At 40.0% G+C, this 23,577-nt stretch overlaps 1 pseudogene; it reads left to right on the plus strand.

Moving 5' to 3' along the window:
* The window catches only part of LOC109676976 (DENN domain-containing protein 10 pseudogene), a 37,320-nt pseudogene extending 17,004 nt beyond the window's left edge, over positions 1-20,316 (plus strand).
* Positions 20,317-23,577: the final 3,261 nt, after the last annotated feature.

The following is a 23,577-nucleotide window of genomic DNA, read 5'->3' on the forward strand; positions in this document are numbered from 1 at the left end:
CAATCTATATAAGTGATGTTAGGTTCAGAAAAACTGTTCACTCTGGTGAATTTGCTTCATGCATGATTGTGTGCCAATTTACCCCATCAGTAAATCTCAGAAGATGACATCTTCCCTTTTGACCACTCTACCACCATTTTGATTTTTAGGTTTTTACCCTGTAACAAAAGACTGATGAACCAATGGCCAGGCACGGTGGCTAATGGTGGTAATAAAAGTTACTCAGGAAGCAGAGAATAGGCAAAAAGTTAGCAAGACCCCATTTCAATCAATAAATCAGGTATGTTGGCACATGTCTGTCATTTCAGCAATATAGGAGAATTGCACTAAGATGCCAACCTGGGACAAAAACGTGAGACCCTGCCTGAAAAATAACTAAATCAAAAGAGGGCTGTGAGCATGGCTCAAGCTGTAGGGCACCTGCCTACTTGCCTAGCAAGCAGGAAGCCCTGAGTTCAAATCCCAGTGCCACAAAAAAAAAAGACTGATGAACCAGAGAAATGTCAGCTGGAACAATGCTGCAGTTAGATAGGAAGAATAAGTTCTGATGTTACATTTCTCAGTAGGGTGACTGTAATTAACAGTTATTAACTATAATATATTGTGTATTTCAGAATAGTAAAAGGCAATATTTTTAATGCTTCGCCACAAAGAAATGACAACTGTTTAAGGTGATCGAGATTTCAGTTACCCTGATCTGATCATCATATACTATATGCATGGATTGAAAATCACAGTTTGGTAAATTTGTGTAATTATTTTGTGTTTTAAAAAAAGAAAAATATAAAATACTTCAACATAAATTTTACAGGACACATGAGCCTTCAGATATGAGGACCCAAAGAAACAATTGTGGAATGGACTAGAATAAGATTGGGATTTAAGAATGGAAAAACATACTTTTTTTTTTTTTTGAGAACACTAGAAACTAAAGGGAGGCTGAAAAGAAAAGTAAAAGATTTTTAATTTTTTCTATCCTTTTATGAAAGGAAAAAATTTTTAATGCAGGAGGGAGATTGAGGATATTAGCAGAGTCAGATTCTCTAGGAGACCAGCGGCTTTGGGATGCAGTCTTTTCGGGGAGTGATAGGCACTTAACCTGTGCATCCACTCTGCGTTTGGCAGAAAAGAGGGGTGAGTCATGGGGCTGACAGATTGATAGTGTGGAAATGAAGATGGCCTATTCCCATCTATTTTACGTCCTCGGTAGAAAAATGAGTGAGGCCATTGAGTGAGGAAGGGGATAGTACACCAGAGATTTGATGAGAGAAGAGGTACGCAATCTTTAATTTATGTTTCAACTTGACTGGATTGAGGAATAGCTAGAGCACTAGTAAAGCACTATTTGGAGGGGAGTGTGAAAGGACATTTCCAGAAGAGACTGCGTGTGAGTTTGAGTGGACTAATTGGGGCAATATCCACCCTCAGCGTGAGCAGGCACCACACAATCAGCTGGGATCCCAGAGAGAAGAAAAAAAGATGTCCTCATGCTCTTCTCAGGAGCTGGGACACCCTTCTCCTCTTGACCCAGGACATCAGAACTACAGACTCCCAGGTTTTGGGACTGTAGGACTAATACCATTGGTCCCCTAGGTTTCAGGTGTTTGGTTTTATACTAAGAGTTACACTGTTAGGTTCCCTGGTCTGAGGCTTTCAATCAACATCTCAAGGTCTCCAGCTGCAGGTGGCCTATTGCAGGACATCTCCACCCCCATGATGACATACCTACTTCCCAAGTAAACATCCATAGATAGATAGATAATAGATTGATAGACAGATAAATAGATAGCTAGGTATTGAGAAAGCCTATTTTTTCTCTGGAAACCCCACCTAATACAGCTGTGAAGAAATCTCCTGAAAGCATGGAATATAAGTAGGTTGCCTTGAAACACAGGAGGGATTCCTGAGGGCAAGATTAAGCCCCGATCATCTTGGAAGAGATAGAACAAGGCATGTTCTCACAAGCATTTTTACTCTAAACATACAAAAAGCACAGGAAAAGAGCTTAAGACCACAACACCGGAATCCATAGCAGTGAATATAAACTTAGTCTGGATACATTTCAAATAGGTGCCAGCAGGAAAAAAATAGAAAGAAAACAGGAACAGCAAATATTTGACATAGAAAAAGACAATCTAATCCTCCTTCTGTCTTAATAACCTCCGTCTATTCTGCATTCCGTTTTCTTTTCAAATGTTTTGCAATGGAAGAAAAAAATGAGCATTCTTGTTATATTACCACTATGACTAGAATGATTCAAAGTGATTAAGATTGCCAGGCATTGCAAACATTTTAAAATATGCATTTATACCAAATGAAAGGGAGTCATCTCATTCTTCTCTACCTTTGTGAGAAAAGATGCACTTGGTTAAAAGGGTCATTCAATTGCCAAGGAAATAACCTCAGGTTTTCAGAATAAATAACATTTTAGTCTATGTTCCAATTCATCATACCAAGATGACCAATGTGTATACTGCCTCTCTTCAGAGGAACTTAAAGTGCTTATTCATGCAGTCCAATTTATCAGTATAATAAAGCAGGAGTGGGTATTTCACAGTCTGTTTTGCAGGTGGTAAAGACCTAATGCTAAAGAGCTGATATTGTTCAAGGTCACATAGATGCTCAGCAACACAGCTTCCACCAGACATAAATGTCTGCTGCAGTAAAATTTCACACAAAAACCAAAAACAAAATACAAGGGTCTTTTAGTCTAGAACTAATATTTCTCTAGTCCTTCACAGTACATATTTTAGTTTTCTTTTTACTGAAGTAATTATTTATATTTATAATGTAATTTTATTCCTTTATCAATCATGATTCTTATACACATTTGAGAATTTCCTTGAACTAGTCCAATGCTGTAGAGAAAAATTGATTGTGATATGTTTGAAAGAATTAGATCCCCAATTTAAAAAGCAGTTATTCTCACTGACATTTTTTTGGAAGAAAGCCAGGATATGGGACTCTGGGCTGCATGACTAGAGTCACAGTAAAGACAGATGGGAAGGAACCCTGCACCAGGCAGAGGTTTGCTGAGGTCTGGTCCTCGACTGGGATGGGCAGCCCTGAGTGTAGACAATCTCCATCTCTGAGTTCCAGACTTCCTGCCATAAAAAAAGAACCTAAACCTTCAGATTACAGTGGTCAGATCTGCTGATTTTTCAAGAGAAAGAGGAAGTTAGGATTAACTTCTCAGTGCTATCACTATTTTTGTTTCTTTTCCAGATCACTCTATGAACAAAACCAAACACATCTATAAGCCAAATACAAGCCTCTGGTTTGCAAACCCTATGTTAGAACAATTCTCAACTCAAGCATTGTGATTCTCATTGTTGTTAATGGCTTTTTTCCGAGAATTCTGTGATGGGGCAGTGATCTCTTGGATCTCCTTCTGTACAATGACTTGTTTCGGGATGACACTTGATTAGAGTTGAACTAGAGATTCCCAACTGTGGGTTCCATTGTCCAGACCAGGCTGTTTAATGTCACCTGCTGGCTGAATTTCAGTTAGCATCCCTATTCCCTAAGCTGGTTCTATGCCTTAGTGTTGGAGATGACAGAATCATTCTAAAAATGAGCACCTATCATTCACATTAAATGTGCTTTCTTTTCCTGTGGTGTTCGCTTGGCCTCTGGTAGCTAGGGCCTACTGACTGCATGCTCAGTGGTTGATGACAAATTTCTGATTAACTGTATATCATGATCCTTTGGCTTCAGCCTCAGAAATGGAAAGGGCAGGAAACACAAAGAGGAAACAAAATTGTCCAAAGCCAGAAGATGATATCAATCCCAGCCTATAAGAATATTCGGCCCACATAGCCAGAAGATGCTGGTGCCACACACTCTTACTTTTCAACTCAGACTCAAGTAGATCAGTCTTCTTAGGTTTTATTTTATCAAATACTTGATGGGTGTGCACTCAACTCTGAGGCTCTCCATTCCACACTCTCACTCATTTATTCACACAGGCCAACATCCTTTCACTAAGTGAAATCTTCTGAGAAATCGGAATATGCACATGGCCAGAAAAGTGGTGTGGAAGGAAAGAAAGACTGTATGTTTTTTACCTTTAAAAGAAAAAAAATGCTTTTTTTTGTTTTTTCTGCTCACAGCTCTTCTGAAACCAAATGTGTAGGTTCCCACAGATTGCAATTTTCCAGTTCTCAGTAGACACCAACTAGGTATCCTGCTATCTAATTCAACTGGGAAACTAACTGGAGTTGCAGCCAAACCCACAAGTCCATGCCACACCAACTACACTGTCCCCACTTCAGATGCCAATAGAAGAGCAGGCCTCTCTTCTGACTCAATTGGCCACAAATTTCAGGTTTTCATGACCTCTCTTTGTGCTCAATAATCTGAACAGAACTCAAGAAAGTAGCTTACTTACTATTATTATTATTGGTTTATTGTAAGGTTTTATATAGCTCAGAAATAGCTAAATGGAAGAGAGTCATAGGGCAAGGTATGGGGGAAAAGAAGAGGAATAGGGAGTTTTTCAGGGGTGCCCAGAAGCTCTTTGTACACCATTTTTAGTGGTTTTATGCAAGCTTCTGCTGTGCTTGGGAAGTGTCTCCCAAAGGCTCATGAGTAAAGTCTTGGTTGCCATCAGCTGGCACTATTGACAGGTGGGACCCAACTGGAGAAAATTAGGTCACTGGGACCATGTCCATGAAGGGGATCATGGGGTTCCAGCCCTATTCTCTCTCTTTCTTTGCTGCACAGCTGCCACTTGGTGATCACTTTGCTCCACCATGTCCTTCCCACCATGATTCCTCACCACAGGCCCAAAAGTAATCAGCCAACTGACAATGGACAGAAAACCCTAGACCATAAGCCAAAATGAACCCCTTCTCATTTTAGCTTAATACCTCAGATATTTTTATAGCAATGGAAAACTAAGACAGATGTATTACCTAAGCATGAGTGAATAAGTCATTGGCTATTGGCACTGAAACTCATCTCTAGTCCCTCCCCTCCTAAGAGTATGAATATGGCACCAAAAATTCCAACCCTATAATCACAGGGTTGGTGTCAATGGCAACCAACTCCCCAACCCTGAGAGTCTCCTCATTAGCATAAACTCTGGTATGGTTATAAATAACCAACGATATCCCTTTCAACTCTACCAACCATACAGGATTTTAGAAGCTCTGTGCCAGGAACCAGACGCAGATATACAAGATATTAGGTATTTCTTCTGATGTCACCTACAGAAATTGCTTTCTGACTTTGGTCTGTCAAAAGGAAGAACTCTCAGGCTTCCTAAACACAGATCAGAACCTTTGAACTGTGACAACTTTGATTCACATCATCTCAATTCAAAATTCAAACCTGTCTCAAGGCCATTTGAAATCTAGGCACTGACATAATGTTCCTCTATTTAATCTCAGAAGGCCCTGGGCAAGCTCTGGTGGCAGGAATGCCTCCAATATTGCCTCCTTCTCTCTCATTTATGATCTTCTTTCTCTGCTTTGATCAGCAAAACTGCAAGTGAAAAAGAGGGCAGAGGGAGAGTCAGGTTTGTGTGTGAGAGGTTTGTGGTAACAGGAGGGGATATGAAGTTGGAAATTCAGTGGACATTTGAAGTGCTCCTTTTCAGAGCCCAAGTTCCAAGTCCACTTACGTCGGCTCCCTCTCAAAGTGAGTTATGGAAAAACTTCATTCCATAAGAAATCCTCAGGGGTCTGTTAATGACACCTTCGTGTGGGTGTAAAGAGGCTATTTTAAGGACTTCTGAGTGATTAAATTTGACTTCCTCCAGAAATCTGAGTCACTTTATTCATTCTGGTTTATTTTGCATCTCTCGCTAAGTTCTGCCTACAGAGCTACAGAGCTACAGAGCTAAACATAAGTAGGCAGCATCCGTGGGCTGGGGCTTAGGTAGCAGGGGACTGTCTTTATTTTCACTGTTCATACTGGAGACAGACACACCATTGGTGAAAAACCCAATTAGACTATTTCAAACAAAAAAAGAAAAAGAAAGAGAAGAAGAAAAATTCCCCAAACGATCCCTGTCTCTGTAGGTATAAACATATAAGAGTATTTATTCTATAGAACACAGATGAACATGGGTGATCAATCAAGAAGCCTCGGGGAGTTTGAGGCACCCTAAATTCTTTTGTATGTATGTGCACCACTGCATTTTTCTAGAGGCAAATATTCCTTGAATACCACCAATGTGCAAGGCACTGGACTGTTTATTTTCCACACAGAAAATAGAGGGTGACCATGAGCCCTAAGAAATTTCAATCAACTCAGCTACAAGGTAGAGAAAGCAAGGGGCAAGAAGCTGCTACAACTTCCAGTGTTAAATTGTCCTTGTGATGTTTGGAGTCTGCAAGATTCTTCAAAAAGACTCCTATCTGCTGCTCTCTGGTTGTGGAAAAGTTAGATAACCTTTCTCAGGCAGTTTCCCCATCAGTAAAGTAAGAACATAAACACATCTCATTTAATGAGATGATACTATTTGTGTGAAATTCTTAGTACCAGGCCAAGCCCACAGGGGCCTGATACAAAATAGTCCTTTGGCTTGCTCTGGGTTGTTCCTTTTCCAATTAGCCAAGCCTTACCATCTAGCTTCACCCACCCTAGTTCTTTGCCATTTCCAGCAGTGTTAGCAACATGACCCTCCACCCCAGAGATAAGATGTGATACTATTACCTCTGCTACTCTGACCCATGGTCTCAGTTTGATGTATTACTATTGCAGTCATTCCTTTTGCCAGTGTTGGCAATTTGCTCCACACACATGCTGTATTCCACAGTTGTGAAGTCTCACATACTTCTTTTATCCATGGCTTGCCTGTGAGCCCATTGTGCCAGCCACAGGAAGACACTGCATGGAGCTGGTTCAGCAATTATCCCCCTTCCAGGTCTCCCACATGCCCGCCTACAACCCCTGGAGGGCTCTCACCCTAGATACAAGACCCTCAGTTCCTGAGGCAGCTCTCCTTTTATGAGCTGTGCCTGGCTCAGGCTGTTTTAGGCAAGTGCACTTCAAGTCCCCAGTGAGGAGGTCTTTGTGTAGGCAAATGGGACACTGGGAAAACTGTGAGAACAAGATTCTCAGATAAGACCCACTGCCATGTTATCTAGGAGCTATGCCTTAATGGCCCTTTGAACAGGATTGCTGGCCATGAATGTGCATGAGCAGAGTGCACCCTCTGTGGGAACCCTGGTTCTTACCATGCAGGCTGAACCCCAGCATCAGCACCACACCACCTGGAAAGTTGTTGGAAATATGTATTTCTGGGCCCTACCTAGAAGTCCTGATCAGAAACCCTGCCCAGGGCCCAGAGTTCAGTGTTGAACTAGTCTTCTCTGAATGTTGATGTCTAAGAGTCATGGTCAAGGACCACGATTCTAACATATCTTCTCTCCTTCTTAGCTGGCAACACCCTTTTCTTTGTTCAGGGTTTGTTCAGCTGTTGCCTAGTTTTGTTCTGTTTTGATTTTTTGTAATAAGGTCTGGCTATGAAGCCCTGGGTTGCCTTGAACTGACAATCCTCCTGCCTCAGCCTCCCTAGTGCTGGGACTACAGTCATGTACCGCCACTCCCAGCTACCTATTGTCTATCTATTCAAGGCTTTCCATATTTCCCAATAACCAGGGAACCTCCATCCTTTTAATATCAAGGGAAATCAATCCCTTCCTCTTCAGGGCCCCATAAGCCTTTTCATACCTACTTTGTGGTCCTTGTCACAGATGGATTACATCCTGCTTTGTGCTTCACACCAATGCACAAAAGACCATCAGGAGTTGAACACCTGCTTCGAACCTTACAGAATGCAGCTTGTGCTATCCTTTCTACAGTTCTAGGGGATCAATTCTGTGATCACTCATTTCACAAGTGCAAAACTACCAACCAGTTAGGACCAGTTGATAAACAGTAGTGGTGGAGCAAGGTCAGTCTGTCATTTATACACATGTTCCTCCAGGATAGGAGCAATGTCTGACTCTTTCCAATATGCAGTCTGAGTGCCTGCCTCAGACTTAGCATAAGCACGGGTGTTAAACAGGACGGAATTCTACTCTACATTTAATGCACAGAAAACCCACCAAATAGACCAGTGTCTTCAAGTCTCAGAGAATAATTCTGAACAGTCACTGGCTACTTTGTGTAGCTAAGGTTCAGCCTTACCAGATTCAGGCCTTATCTCTTTTTTAAAAATTTTTTTGTGCTACCAGGTGCCAGTGGCTCACACCTATAATCCTAGTTATTCAGAGGTAGAGATCAGGAGGATTGTGGTTCGAAGCCAGCTTGGGCAAATAGTTCATGAGACCCTGTCTCAAAAAAACTCATCATAATAAAAAAGGCTTGTGGAGTGGCTCAAGGTATAGGCCCTGAGTTCAAGCCCTAGTACCCCCCAAAAATTCATACTTTTTTATGGTTGTTCTGGGGGTACATTATAGCATTTACAAAAGGTCTTACAATGTATCAAATATATCATACTTGAATTCAACCCCATCCATCATTCTCCTTTATTCCCCTCCCCCCATTCCTGGAATAGTTTCAACAGGTCTCATTTTTCTATTTACAATAAATGTGTATAGAGTTTCACCCTCCCATACCCTGTCCCCACATTCTCCCTGCTCCTACTGGTACCAGCCACCCAGAGAGGACCTGTTCTGCCCTCTTATTCTCCGATTTTGTAAAAAAAAGAGAATAAAAAATGAAATGACATTTTTGTTTGTTTAAGATAGCTATTTCCTAGTGACACTTTCATATATATATATGTATTAGAACCCAAATTGGTTCATCTGCTCCATTTTTCTCCTTTCTACATTAGTCCCCTCCTTATGGTGATATCAGCAGGTTTAAAAATTCTATATTCATTCTTGTATAGAAAGTACATCAATCACATTCACCTTCTCAACTTCCTTATTTTACACTCCCTTTCTCATATGTGACTTCCCCTTAACATGATCTGTTTTTCATGATATTGCTTGTATTAGGTCTACATTGCATATATGGAAGAAAACATGTGGCCTTTAGCTTTCTGAACCTGACTAACTTCACTCAAGATGATATTCTTTAGTTCCATCCATTTTTCTTTAAACCACAAAATTTCATTCTTCTTTGTGGCTGAATAAAATTCCATTGTATAGAAATACCACATTGTTTTAATCCATTCATCAGTAGTAGGGCATCTTTGCGTTTCCATAGCTTATTATTGCGAACAGTGCTGCAACAAACATGGGTGTGCAGATGTCTGATCTCCTCTTAACTCCAGCAATCCCTAACACCCTTGTCCAGATGGTCTTCTCATTCTTTCTCCATCTCACTGATTCCTTTGTACCAAAAAAATGCACATGCATGTGCACTCTCGAGGGTACACACACACACACACACACACACACCCTGGAGTCTCAGACACCTTCTACCTGTCTAGGATTTTCTACACCCTTCTCTGATCTACAGCTTCCTCTCAATGGGTAATTGCTTTTTCAGGTGTGTGTCTTCTCTAACAGAAGTGGTATCCTCAGAACTAGGTCCTTGACTGCATTCTTAGAGCTTAAGCTTTCCCACCACGTTCAGGGCAGATGGTATCAGCAGCCTTGGGCATAGAGGCCCACATTTAAGCCTCTGATGGGTAATGCATCACTTTGTCAGGATGCTGCATTGTGACATTGTGGATCATCTGTTCTCATTTCACTCATTCAAAGATCCATTCATTCATTCATCCAATGGCCATTGAATTCTACCCACCTCATTCATTCATCCACTCATTCATTCGTGAAGTGACATTTGTGTTCTACCCATTTCATTCAATAATTCACTCATTCATTCATTCATTCATGCAGTGGCTGTTGAGTTCTACCCACTTCATTCAGTCATTTGCTCATTCATTCATGCAGCAGCCATTGAGTTCTTTCTGCTTTTTAGGTATGCAGCAGTACCATTCAGATATCCCACTATATAACCTCTCTTCAGATGTGGTGACACAAAAGACTGTGACACAGGTTACTCCAGAGGCACCTGCACACCCACGTTTATTGCGGCACTATTCACAATAGCCAAGTTATGGAAACAGCCAAGATGCCCCACCACTGACGAATGGATTAAGAAAATGTGGTATCTATACACAATGGAATTTTATGCAGCCATGAAGAAGAACGAAATGTTATCATTCGCTGGTAAATGGATGGAATTGGAGAACATCATTCTGAGTGAAGTTAGCCTGGCCCAAAAGACCAAAAATTGTATGTTCTCCCTCATATGTGGACATTAGATCAAGGGCAAACACAACAATGGGATTGGACTATGAGCACATGATAAAAGCGAGAGCACACAAGGAAGGGGTGAGGATAGGTAAGACACCTAAAAAATTAGCTAGCATTTGTTGCCCTTAACGCAGAGAAACTAAAGCAGATACCTTAGCAACTGAGGCCAATAGGAAAATGGGAACAGGAACTAGAGAAAAGATTAGATCAAAAAGGATTAACCTAGAAGGTAACACCCACGCACAGGAAATCAATGTGAGTCAATGCCCTGTATAGCTATCCTTATCTCAACCAGCAAAAACCCTTGTTCCTTCCTATTATGGCTTATACTTTCTCTACAACAAAATTAGAAATAAGGGCAAAATAGTTTCTGCCGGGTATTGAGGGGGTGGGGGAGAGAGGGAGGGGGCGGAGTGGGTGGTAAGGGAGGGGGTGGGGGCAGGGGGGAGAAATGACCCAAGCCTTGTATGCACATATGAATAATAAAAGAAAAAAAAAAGATGTGGTGATATTAGCCAGTTAGATCAAATTTATTTCATTTATTTTTGCTATAAAATCTTTCTGAATCAAATCTTTATTTGAGAGTACATAAAATCAACTTTAATTCAAATAGCTACAGTTAGTATTTTGAATAATCACATGTGTTCTCTCTATAACTTTTAGCCAGGCGTTACCAACCAATGAGGGATAACCACATATAGACACTTTGTGTCTCCATTTGTCCCACATCTTGGTGTGATCAAATAATGTCTACTGCTTTGCCATTTAGAAATTGGAGGATATTTTATGTTTGTTTATTGCAATGGACTTACAAAACCCTTCTGAATTAACCTAACATGTGGTCTTGATTTAACAAGTGGTTTGCCTCTGAAATTTCAGGATGGCTATTTAAGACTAGTTGAGTCTGTGTGTTTTGCCTTCTCTGCTTTCTCTTCTATCACCTGTTTTAGTGTTCTGGGTTCCGTTGGATTCTTAGACTCTTTTCTGCATCCATGTTCAATGTTGTCCATTACCTTGCTTTCAGTGGCACCTGCAACAGTGATAAGAAATAGAGAGCCTGAAGACTGGCTGCCTCACTCTCCATTTCATTACACAATGGAAAAGCTGGCTGATCTTGTTTAAATTTGTTAACCTCACTGGTCCTGCTCCCTTCTCAGGGTGTGATAAATTCTTTTTAGGGTGTGAGAAGTGACTTCATTTCAATAAGTGACCTCAGACTCCTTCTGGACAGGTCTAAATTCTACAAAAGCACTCATCTGGTGACCTGACTCAGCAAATGAAGTCACCTGTCACACTCGCTATTAGCTGCATTTCCTCAGGAATACCCTGCTTCAGTGTGAGAAATGGTATCTCCAGTCAGAGGACTTGTCCCCAGCACACAAACAGAACATCCATATACTCTGTCCTATTCTTTCTAATCAAAGTGCTTCTCCACTGAGCCTCAGAGAAAAGGACCTATACTTTCCTAAAACCCACCTTGTCTTGGGCCTGAGAAGGAAGTGTCAGTGCTTTGTAACTATATTATGACCAGGATTATGGGCTACATTTGCAACTCAACAATATTTAAATTTTATTTTCTATTTATATACCTCAGGTTAGTCCAGAAATGAATTAAAAAGACACATAATACAGTTGTTATCCTAAGTAAATATGATGAAATAGGCCAAAAAATGGGTGAAAAAAGTAAGTTTACCTAGATGTGGTGGCCAACACCTGTAATCCCAAGCCTCAGGATGTTGAGGCAGAAGGATCAGGAGTTCAAAGCCAACCTGGGTCATACAGCAAGTCCTATCTCAAGAAAACAAGCAAATAAACAAAAAAGGTAAGGTTACACTTGGTAGAGTAAGACAAAAGTTGAGTGCATAACTGCAATCAAAGAAATTTGTGGTTCTTATCTGGTGTTTTTCCTTTCGTGTGGGAAGAAGAACAAACCCAAGGGTCTGTAAAATGAAAAACAGAACAGACACTGGTGCTCAAACATGGGAGAGTTTCTTCTTTAAGTCCTTATGGAAAGGCACTGTGCAAAATAATGGATGTCACTGACTAATATTCATTACAGATTTATTGATTTATAATATTTCATTTTCTTATCTGAAAATATTAAAATGAGAAGAATAATGCCAGGGATTTTCTTTCCTCTGATCTCCACATCGTCCTCTATATCTCCCTTTAAATAATGGAAGGTTTTAACCTGAAAATCTATTTTTCAAATGAACTTCCTGGGCCATATTTTTCAGATCATGTCTTTTCTTTGTGCTTCTGTTAATACTGTCTACATTCAAGCCCAGACAGTAAATGTGCTGGCTGTGATCAGGAGGTTTTCAGGATTGATACTGTGTAAGCAAGATGCTCTTTTATTTTTAATGCATGTGGGCGTTATTCTCAGGCATTATTTCAGTAAAATACATCATAAAGAGAAAATAATGGAACTAAAGAGATAACATATGTGCTGTAAGAATCTGAGTGTTCAGTTTGGATCTGTGCACATTTTGATCTTTATTTGTGTGGATTCTTTTAGAGAATTTCTAAAATATCAGTGTCTTCCCCTTCATTTCCTTTAGATTAACTGAGCCCAAGAATTGTGAAATACTTGCACCCTTCAATGCCTGGAGTAGGGTTGAAGCAGGTCATAGTAAACCAAAAATAATTTAGGGAATTCATTATTTAAGGATTATTAGTAGATATCATTTGGTATCTTTTTTTCTTTTCATTGCTCAAAATCCATTAAATTTCTTAGGCCCCAGATAAAAGCAGGTTTAGCATGATATTTACTAAAAGTAAAAAATCACTTTAATTCTCAATGCTTACCCATGGTACAAAACCCAGAATACTGTGTTAATCTTTTTTTTTAACATTTATATCTGATTAGTGGTCTCCTTGTAAAGTTGTACAGATCTAGGAGAGCCATCAGCCATAGACATACACATGTTCCCACCAGAACATCTTTCTATAACCAGACTTTCAATCATTGTAGTTCTGAAAAGGATGTTCCTGTTGAACAACTGTTTAAATATTGTCAAGTGAAACACTCGAAAACCCAAGAGTGGAGTTTCCATTTGGGGAAAGTGTTTTTTTCAGGGTTTCTGTGTTCCAACAGCGACACCTATTGGCTAGAGACATCACAGGCTGAAAATTTCCTGTTTTTGTTAAGTGAAGAAAATTGCACCAAGAAGTGTCTTTGGACCTTAGGAGCTGGAAAAGACATGTGAGAAGGAAGTGGCTGACACAGGATGGGACGGTAATGTTCAGGGGTGGTACAGGGACACTCTGGCCTGATGACTCCAGGTTATTGGCCACACCACGGTTATCAGGAAACAAAAGAAATTTCCAGTACAATATGGTTGTTTAAAAAGGCTTATTGCATTGCCAACGACACCAGCAAGATCCAGAAAGTTTGGATACACAGAGAGTTGTACTAGTGAATGGACAGCAGATGGTGCAGGCAACAGATTCCCTATGCTCAGAAGTGACTATGCCCCCCTTTTACCACAGATGCAATCAAGGGAGGATATACCAGCCACTCAGAACTGTACCAAGGACTCTAGCTTGGCCAAAAATGTGGGCCATTTACCTCTTGGGCCACAACATTTCTCCATAACATCAAAACACATACTGATACATTTTGAAAGACTACAAAGAATTGTATGGAAAAAAGCAAGGATGTGTATTTGATCTCTATAGAATTTTAAACTACTTTAATACTAAAATGCTCAATGTTGAGAATTAGTAGAGTTCTGTGTATAAAATGAGTTTGAGATAAAGTTGACTGCTAAGGATAGCTTGTTCCTGTATTTAAAATGAGGTGGAGGCCATGAATAGGGAGCAAATCTAGAAATGCCTTGGAAATTCTCAAATGCTGTTGCCTTGTTAAATGATGATCTGTTCCCTCCATAGGAGGTACTCCTGACTCAGTACCAGGAACTTGGAGTTATTTTTCCACTAATAGGATATGTTTATCCTACTATACCTTCCCTTAAAGCTCAAAAGATGCTTAGCCTTCTAATGAATAAAAGAGAAGGCATTGCAGTGAAAAAGCATTAAACTTACACCTAGATAACACTAATGTGTAAACATCAGTTCTGTTGCCTACTAGTTGTGTTAATTCAATTAACTTCCTTAAACACCCTAAAACCAGTTTCCTAATGTATTTTAAAACATTACTCACCTCAGAGAGTAATTGCTATAATTAATGATGAGAAAAATTGAAAGTACCCAGTATTTAATAAAAAATTTATTTTCTGACATTATAAAACTTTCCAACATATAGAAGGTTGAAAGTATTTTCCTGTGACCACACATATATCTGCCATTTTGTTTCTATAATTACCATTTTATTGCACTTGCTTTAAAGCAATACCTCTCAGCCAGGTTCAGGTGGCTCACACCTGTAGTCCTAGCTACTCAGAAGGCAGAAATCAGGAGGATCTTGGTTTGAAACTAGCCTAGGAAAATGGTTCTAGAGACCCTATTTTGAAAATACTCAACACAAAAAAGGAATGGTGGAATGGTTCAAGTGGTAGCCGAGCAAATGTGAGGTTCTGAGTTCAAAGCCCAGTACTGCCAAAAGAAAAAAACAAAAACAAAAATAATACCTCTCCATATCTTATTTCTATGTCCATTAGTCAATCCATCCTATTTTTGATGCATTTCAAAGATGCCTACATTAGTTCTTTTTCACTTGTCTTTAACATGGTTCAATATTTGTTTGTTTTGGAGGTAAATTTCATATACAATGAAATACATAAATCTTAAGTGAACCATTGCCATATTCTAATAATCCCAGTCCCCTTCATGATACAGAGCTATAGTTTCACCCCTCAGAAAATTGCCTCAAGATTCATTCTGCTAAATCCCTGACCCACTCTTAAGGTGCAACTGAGGTTCTGGTTCCTCTCCGTTGACCCAAAGACACCCAGAATTTGTGTCACATAACATGGTATCTCAATTAAAGGGACTCTCAAATTCAGGTGCAGTGGCTTATGCCTATAATTCTAGGTACTTGGAAGGTAGAGATCAGGAGGCTCACAATTCTAGATTAGTCCAGGCAAAACAGTTCACAAGATTCCATGTCTGTCATTTTGGTCTGTGGGAAGCATAGATGGGAGGATTACACTCCAGTCCTGCCCAGGCAAAAATAACTAAAGCCAAAAGGATTGGGGTATGGTTTAATTGATAGAGTCCTTGCCTAGGAAGAACAAGGCCCTGACCAAAAAAAAAAAAAAAGTAATTTTTCTTATTAATCAGTAAGTCTATCCCCAGATAGGTGCAGTCTCCATTATTGGTTGCATCTTGGGTTTTAAGAAGTGTCATAGGTATAAGATGACAAATGGATTCTCATGTACAAACCTCTTAAAATTCAGAATGTTACATTAACCTAAGAATCATTTTTGTACTGACAATAAATAGTGTTACCACCAGATGGCAGCAGGAACTCATGGTTTTGCTAATCCACCAGCTTTGTAAGTCTTCCATTCTCTGTCCATAGAAGTTCACATTTTGGTTAAAAACAAAGATGTGAACAGTAATCAAGAGCAGCTATATTTAGTGCTAAAATTTCTAAACAGGTAAACAAGTGGGATACTGAAGAAATACACAAAGGAGCTGATTATACATGAGAGATTTTTGAGGTCAGTTCTCTGAGAATTGGGTAGTGTCAGAGGTACTGTAGATGACACACCTCTGAGGACTGACTAAAGAGTGCTGATTACAGAATCAGACCACAGAAGTTGGTGACATTTCATAGAGTTGAGAGAAAGAACCTTCACTGAAGCTTCAAAAAATAACTGAAATGGTGGCTTGCTCACTATGGTTAGGTAGCAGTTAGACATAAGTGACCGGAATATGCAAAAGGACTCCTAGGAGGGACAATCTTTCTACTCAGTGTGTACATTCTGGTGAAGGACTGAAGGATGGACTGCGGGAGGTCCCAAAAGGCGGTAAGTGGTCAAGGAGACACTTCTCCTCCCTAGGAAATGCCTGTTTGCATCTGAAAGGCATCTCCTCCATCAGGCAATGCAAATAGGCTATAAAACCCCACTCCCCACCCAGGCCCACGGGATCACCGATTTCCAGGTCCCCCTGCATTCTCCAATATGCAGTCTTTCTCTTCTCTTTTCTCCAACTAAATACTCTGCAAATAAAATCTTTCCAAACTCTGTTGTTGGAGTCTGCCTGTGCTTTCATTCTCAGAGCATGCTCAAGAACCCTGAGCATCTGAAATTCCTGCGGGTGTCATCCGTGCATCACTGGGAGCCCTGTTTGTTCTCTCTCATGGCCTGCTTGCTTGTACACTGCAAGCTAAACTTTTCTAGTCATAAGTTTCTGGCAGTTGTATGGTTTGAACTCAGGTCTTTACCTTTGTTAGGCAGGCACTCTACCACGGATCCACACCCTAGTCCCTTCAATTTTTCAAAATAATGACAAAATTAGTATAAGTGTTGTGGCTATATTGTCAGAGGAGAAACCAAGCAACACTCGGAGGAGTGGAGAACTCAGATTTTAATTTTTACGCTAGCGGGCCCAGACGTGTACCAGTGTCTGAGCCCCGAACAAAGGATTCACAGGATATTTAAAAGGCAGTGCAGGGTATCAGGTTACAAGGAATGTGCTCTCCCATAAATTAGGGGCTAGTAGTGGAATAGAAACCTAAGGTTTAGATAAGAACAGCAGTGGAGGCCTGCTTTGGAAAGTTTATTTACAAGTGGAGACAAAGGAAGGCAGGAATGGGTGCTTATCTCTGCATGGTGCCTTTCATCTTGGTCCCAAACTTTTGCATGGCTCTAATGGGCAATTCCTCACAGCTCTGTCCGAGGTTACAGCTTTTAATGGACAGTTTACCATGTTTTACAAACCTGTTTCAAGGCTATCTTCCCCTTCATAAGTGATACTGAGCTATGACAGAAACATGAAAGGAATATGTGAATGAAAAAACTGGAAATATCCTGAACAAAATGAGTTCTTCAGGTTTTTTTAAATTATATGGTCAATATTTTAAGGAAATTAATAATAAAACCTCAGCTATTTTCATCTTTTATACAAGTACAGTTATGTCCTCTTTTTCTCTTTGGAATCATAAATATAAGCATTTTTTTCTCTGCCTACCAAGTCCATCCTGTGATGAAGCAGTCTGTAAAAATGGGAGTCATTTTGTCCAAGCTGTCTTTAGAGATGAAGCCCATTCAAATTAAGTCCATTCAAAATATCTTATTCATCCCAGGATAGCAAATGGGCCTTGGGGATACATGTTACTCCCAACACCAGGGTCACTTTAATCATTTGCAACTTGAATTAGCTTGGCTTGACATGCTCCAGGATAGTGAAATTTTCTTTTGATTCCTTTAGCCAACAAAAAGGGAATGTCAGTAAATCATGATTGGCAGATGAATTCCAAGTCCTAAGTAACAATACAAAAGAGTAGTTAAAGGGCCAGTTTGCATTCACTCAGCCCAGGCAGTTCATTCATAAGGCCAATGAAAAAAAAATTCAATTCTAGAGGCAGGATAGACAAATGAGAGACAGGAAAATTATATTATTCTAATAAATATTTAAAGGGCCAAACTCAGAAATTTGAATAAGGAAGTAAAAGCTGAAAAGCAAGAGCAGCAAGTCTTCTCCCATCTCTTTTTAGATGTTAAATTTCAAGAATAGGAAGGCATAAAGGGCTCTCTGCATCTGCCTTCCTCTTTGAAATGTTAAGGAGCTGCAAGGCTCCTGGAATGGGTACAGGGACATAAAAAACAAAGGCAAAAAGAAGTCCTAAAACTCGACTATTGTTCCTGTGTTTTGGGTAAGCATAGGTGACATCTATGAGTATGAGTAGGTTTGTTAGGGTTTGTTAGATGACCTGATCACCTGTATCCAGACCCCACCAGTCAGAAAGTATAAGACTACAGATAAGAACCATTTTGAGTCTTTTCTCTAATTTTCTGCATGGGGAGCAGGAAATGTCCCCCCCACCCTCATCCCAAATTCTACCTACTTTTGTCCTGTTATACTAAATTCCCTTCCTAATAAACTTCACTATTACTTGTATAACTTTTCAAGTCTTGCCCGAATTCCATTCCTTAATGCGAGGACTGAGGTAGATAGCTGCACTGACTTTCTGGTCACATGTTGAGGACAGCCTCTCTCACTGCAGCCATGACAGCTTATGATGCTGGGAAGGAGACTAGATGTACCCTTCTCACCCAGCAAAGGACCTCAGCATGACTGGATGCTGATTCACAAGTCAGTCACCTCATTGCCTGCTGTCTTCAGCATCCTTGCTTACCAGGCAGTCAGTAGGTCCAGATATGTACCCTGAGCCACTCAGCCTGCCAGCAGTCCCTCACCTTCCCTCTTGCTGGACCCAAAGCAGGTGTGTGACATTTGTGTTCTTTATCCCTCTCTCCACAGATAAAGAGATAAAGAATCAGGCCAGTTTGCAGTGACAGGAGATGGCTGTGCCTGAGGCAGCAGAAAGCAAGCTGACTTTCCAAGTTGGACTGATGGAAAATGACACAAATGGAGAGATTCTGTGAGTGTGATGCTCTCCTTCCATGACAGCATATTAAGGAAGCAGCAATTCTAACAATGCTGGCAATATTCAAGGAAGAAATCAAACCGCTCCATCCCTTTGATCCTGGGTAGTGAAGAACATGATTTGCATCACAACGAAAGTTCCACTCTCTTCAGTTGTGAAAACTTGATTCATTTTTCCATTGGTCTGACCACTAAAATTTTCAATCCAGACAAATATGCTGCTTCATTAGCATACTATGCAGGGATGAAACAAGAATACAGTTAAAATGATGTGAGGCAGAATAAAATAGGAAAAGCTCGGGACTTTTAAAACTTATATTACTTAATATTGTATTTCAGGTTGATCATTCTTCTTTTTCTCTGAGCATTCTTTTCAATTGCAAATATGTGCAGATTATTCTCACTGTGGCCTAGGGACAACTTAAACTACTATCACCTTAACCCAGAGACCATTCATGCTCCTCTCCACAAATTGATTATTGGTGATCAAGTTTTTCTCCTCCCATAGGTTAGTGCAACTTTTAAAAGCACTCAAAGCAGGAAGAGCACCCCTCTTTACTTCCCTCTCTCTCCTTCTGCCTCTTCATGACTGAGCCAGGTATGTAACTTTTTCCATAATCTTTAATAAACTCCACTACCTCCTTTAATATATCCATGTGTCCTTCTGGATGCTTCCATGTGGGACACAAAGAATAAGGGAATCTTCTGAGACTACAGGACCACACAACAATGCAGTTCTCAACAGGGCATGTGGCAGAGTGGGAAAAGTGGTTTTTACCTATCAAGGCTGTGTCTGTTTCTTTGATTGTTCATTGAAGCAACGTTTTACTATGTAGCCCAGACTGATCACAAACCCAAATCCTCCTGTTTTAGCCTCCCAAGTCCTGAGATTACAGGTGTGTACCACTCTACTACTTACAGCATGCTGCGTGACACCTTTCAGACTCCATCAAAGACATTGTATCTCAATTTGGAATAGAAACTGTTTATCATAAACATAGCCCTGATGCTAAAGCAAAAAACTGTCCTCTATCATCCCAAAACAGAAGCTGTGGGGAGTATACCAGGACTGTGCCTGCCGTGGTGTGGCATCCACAGGATTGGCCCATCCTGCATTCTTATCTGTACCTCAGCACTGAGAAGCAAAAAGTACTGCTGCTAAGCACAAGTGACGCCACTGGACTGATAAACTTGGAAGTGAGCAGTTGAACCAGTCTCTGTGATGCCTGTGAATCTGGCAGATAGTGAGAACATCATTTCTTCACTTGAGAAACAGGCTGTGACAATGGACTTGCTGCACAAAGCAATTGCACAGTTAAATGGTTCAGTCTGCAGAAGGTCCAGAGAAATCAGACACAGGTTATCCAGAATACTGCACTAAAAAACAAAAGAAATTTTCACCAAGCTAGCACAATTTTCAGAAGTTTCAGATGAGAGAGAAAAGGTAGTCCACAACCACAGGCCAAAGCAAACACGATTTCTGACAGCAATGGAAATCTTTCTTTATCATCCAGCAGCAACCTAGCAAATGCTGAAAAGCTGTGTGACAGAACTTATGGCTTATGAGTGAAGAAATTTCTCCTTTCACTCTGATTAACCACTCAGTATGGGAAATATTGAAAATAAGAGAAAATGTTAGCTTTTAGTAATTTATTTGACAGTATTGACATTTTACCTGAAAAACTCTGAGACTCCTGAAGCATTTCTGTGCCTGTTGTCAGTATGGGCCAAAGCACTATAATGCTAGCTGTTCTGGGCACTGTGAGGGAGTTCTCATGCAAACTATGGCAAATTCAAAAGCCATCATTGTATTTTGTAAACCAAAATACAATGACTGATTTTCAGAGAGATGCCTGAAAATTGGCTTTATATTCTTTTAGGAAGAACATGAATTCCTCAGGAGGAACTCTACTTTCTGAGCCAAAACACTAACTGTATTGCAGAACTATCTAGAAGTTTGTACAAATAATCCTGCAGTTGCACTTTCTTGTAAAAGAACACCTGTGGGGTTTTTTGGCCTTTAGATTTTAGATATACACAGAAAATTTGGGGAGGGGGTTGTTGAAAAGGGATTGTAGGAATGTGCCGCCATGCCTGGTTCCTCAGAGAAAACTTTTGTCATCTAGATGTGTTCTATTGCTTGAGTAAGCATTTGAAATTTAAATTTAAAGTTAAAGTTAAGCCATTAGTTCTCTTTAATTAACCCTGCTGCTAGCAATGTTCTTTTGGAAAAGATGCCAGTCTTTATGTGGTAGAATAAAATAAGAAGCCCCTTTTGAATACAGTCTATAGGATGAAAAATATGTCTTCATATAATTGGTAAGCGAGTATGACAATTAACTCTTTTTTTGTGGTACTGGGGTTTGAACTTAGGTCCTATACCTTGAGCCACTCCACCAGCCCTTTTTTATGACTTTTTTTTTTTTTTTTTTTTTGAGATAGGGCCTCATGAACTATTTGCCCAGGCTGACTTCAAACCATGACCCTCCTGATCTCTGCCTCCTGAGTAGCTAGGATTACAGGTGTGAGCCACAGACACCCAGCTGACAATCAACTTCTTGCGAGTATGGCAATTAACTTCTGAAACCAGAGAATGTCTTCAAATGACTTGAGTGAAAGTAATTTGACCACATATCTAGATAAGTGCTTTTCATAACTGCTAACCTTACAATTGTCAAAGAAGCATGTGTTTTTTAAAATTATGTACTGGTTACTTTATTGTGAATATTCATATGAGTTAAGAAAAATTACTTTTCCCTCAAGTGCTATTGTTCTTAGAAATCACACCTGGAAACATTTTTGCAAAAAAAATCTGTCTTATTGGATCTTTCCCTTTTTGTTGATGTTAAGACATTTGTTAAGTAAAAATTATAAATAGACATTTTCTTGTCCCTTACTGGGTGGAGATGGAGGAGATGTTTATAGATGCCAATGAAGGAAAATCAAATCTGTACTTAAGAAAATGAAAAAAGGAGTAAGAAAGAAAATAAAAAAGAGAAAACTCAAGCCAAGAAACAAAAGGACAAGTTCATCTTACAACTGAATAAAACTCTCCTTTCACTCAGCAAGTCATTGACTGTTGATTTCAGATTCCATCTTTGGATTTTCCACCTGGTTATTGCTACTCTTAAGTACACTTTTCTCCATTTTCTCTTTTTGTCTCATACTTTTCATGTACAGTGAATTCTTCCATCAATACTACAATTAATGGGTCTCGTGCTACAGTCACTTCTCAGAAATTCTCCAACTTCCTCTTTGCCCTCGGTTTCTTGCTACATTTGGCTGCTCTCTCTATTCTTCACTTTTAGCAGTGGCCCTCCTCTGCCTCTGCCTCTGCCCCCAGCCAGCTCACTACTTCCAGAATCAACACTGCTGCCTTCCTATCTCCCTTCATCTCTCTGTTATTTCTCCTGCTGCCAGTCTCTGTGCTTCCTGCCTTGACAGGTTATACCCCTCACCCAAGTCCTTTCCCTGGCTACATTTTTCAGGCCTCTTGCACTTTGGAGTATTCTCAACAGACAGTCTCTCTCTCTCTCTCTCTCTCTCTCTCTCTCTCTCTCTCTCTGTCTTCCTCTCTCTCCTTCTCTATGTTCACTGCTGAATATCTCATTAGCTGGCTTTGATCCAACCCTTTGACAAGAAACTGCACTTTCAAAAGTGATAGGTGATCCAAGAGCCTCTTCCAACTGTTCACCTTCCTTGACCTGTCCATCACATTGGTGAGTGTTGGCCAGCCTTTCCTGCATTTCAGACAAAAAGGTCAAATCATGGATCTCCTGGGGTTTGAACTCCAAATTTATTTAAATTCCCTGAGTCTGTTTCCTTTCCTTTAAACTGGAAAAGCTAAGGGAATCATTAGAAAGACCTCCATGAGAAAATAAGCAAACTCCTCAGCAGTGAATTATGACAGTGAACTTGCTGCCCATGAGTCCCACTGTCACCTCTATATCACACAGAGATTATATGACACTGAGTCCTCACTAAATATTTCCTGAACTTATATAAGAATGGGAGTCATGAACAGTAACCAGCTTCTGGCCTTATCAGTCTCAGCAGCTGAAGTGGAGACGCAGTTTGTCTCTATGCACATTTCTGGGCAATTTCTCATCTCTGACCCTTCTTCCTATGGACCTGCCAACTCCCCACCTCTAATATCCCAGGATAGTGTCATCAACCACATAGGTCAACAGGCAGTGGAATCTATCAGTATGACAAGTTGAATGAGCATTTCCAAAGGGGCACACAAGAGATGGGAGCATGGGTAAAGCACCTGCCTAGCTCAGCATGTGGTGCTGGGTTCAACACACAGCTCAGTTGCAGATACACAGCTAGAGGAGCCTGATTTGATCTGCTGCCCACGTTTTTAATAAACATTATATTGTATAAATGATCTAAAGTTAACAATGTTAACATGTTCAATTCAGAATGTATAAATTGTAGTCCTTTGACACAAAGTTTATATCCCTGTCATTGGGATTTTCATAAGGATGCATTGACTCTGTAGATTTCTTAGTATGGGCATTTAACAGCATTAATTTTTCCAATCCATAAATGCAGAATATTGTTCTATTTATTTGTGGTCTTAGAAATGCTCATTTCCTACTCCCTCTTCTTTGACTGACTCCTAGTCTGTATTTTAGGACATCAGCTTTAACATCATCCTCAGAGAGAGACATTTCTTTATTGATGCACCCCCCAAGGTTAACTTACACATTGTTTGGATACCCTATACTTCATAATATCCATCACTTTAGTAAATACTTATTTACAATATTCAAAATTCTGTTTAAGTTACAACTAATTGTTGCTCTTTTTGTTTTGTTTTGACATA

Source organism: Castor canadensis, chromosome 2 (assembly GCF_047511655.1).
Source record: "Castor canadensis chromosome 2, mCasCan1.hap1v2, whole genome shotgun sequence".
Taxonomy (NCBI): Eukaryota; Metazoa; Chordata; class Mammalia; order Rodentia; family Castoridae; genus Castor; species Castor canadensis.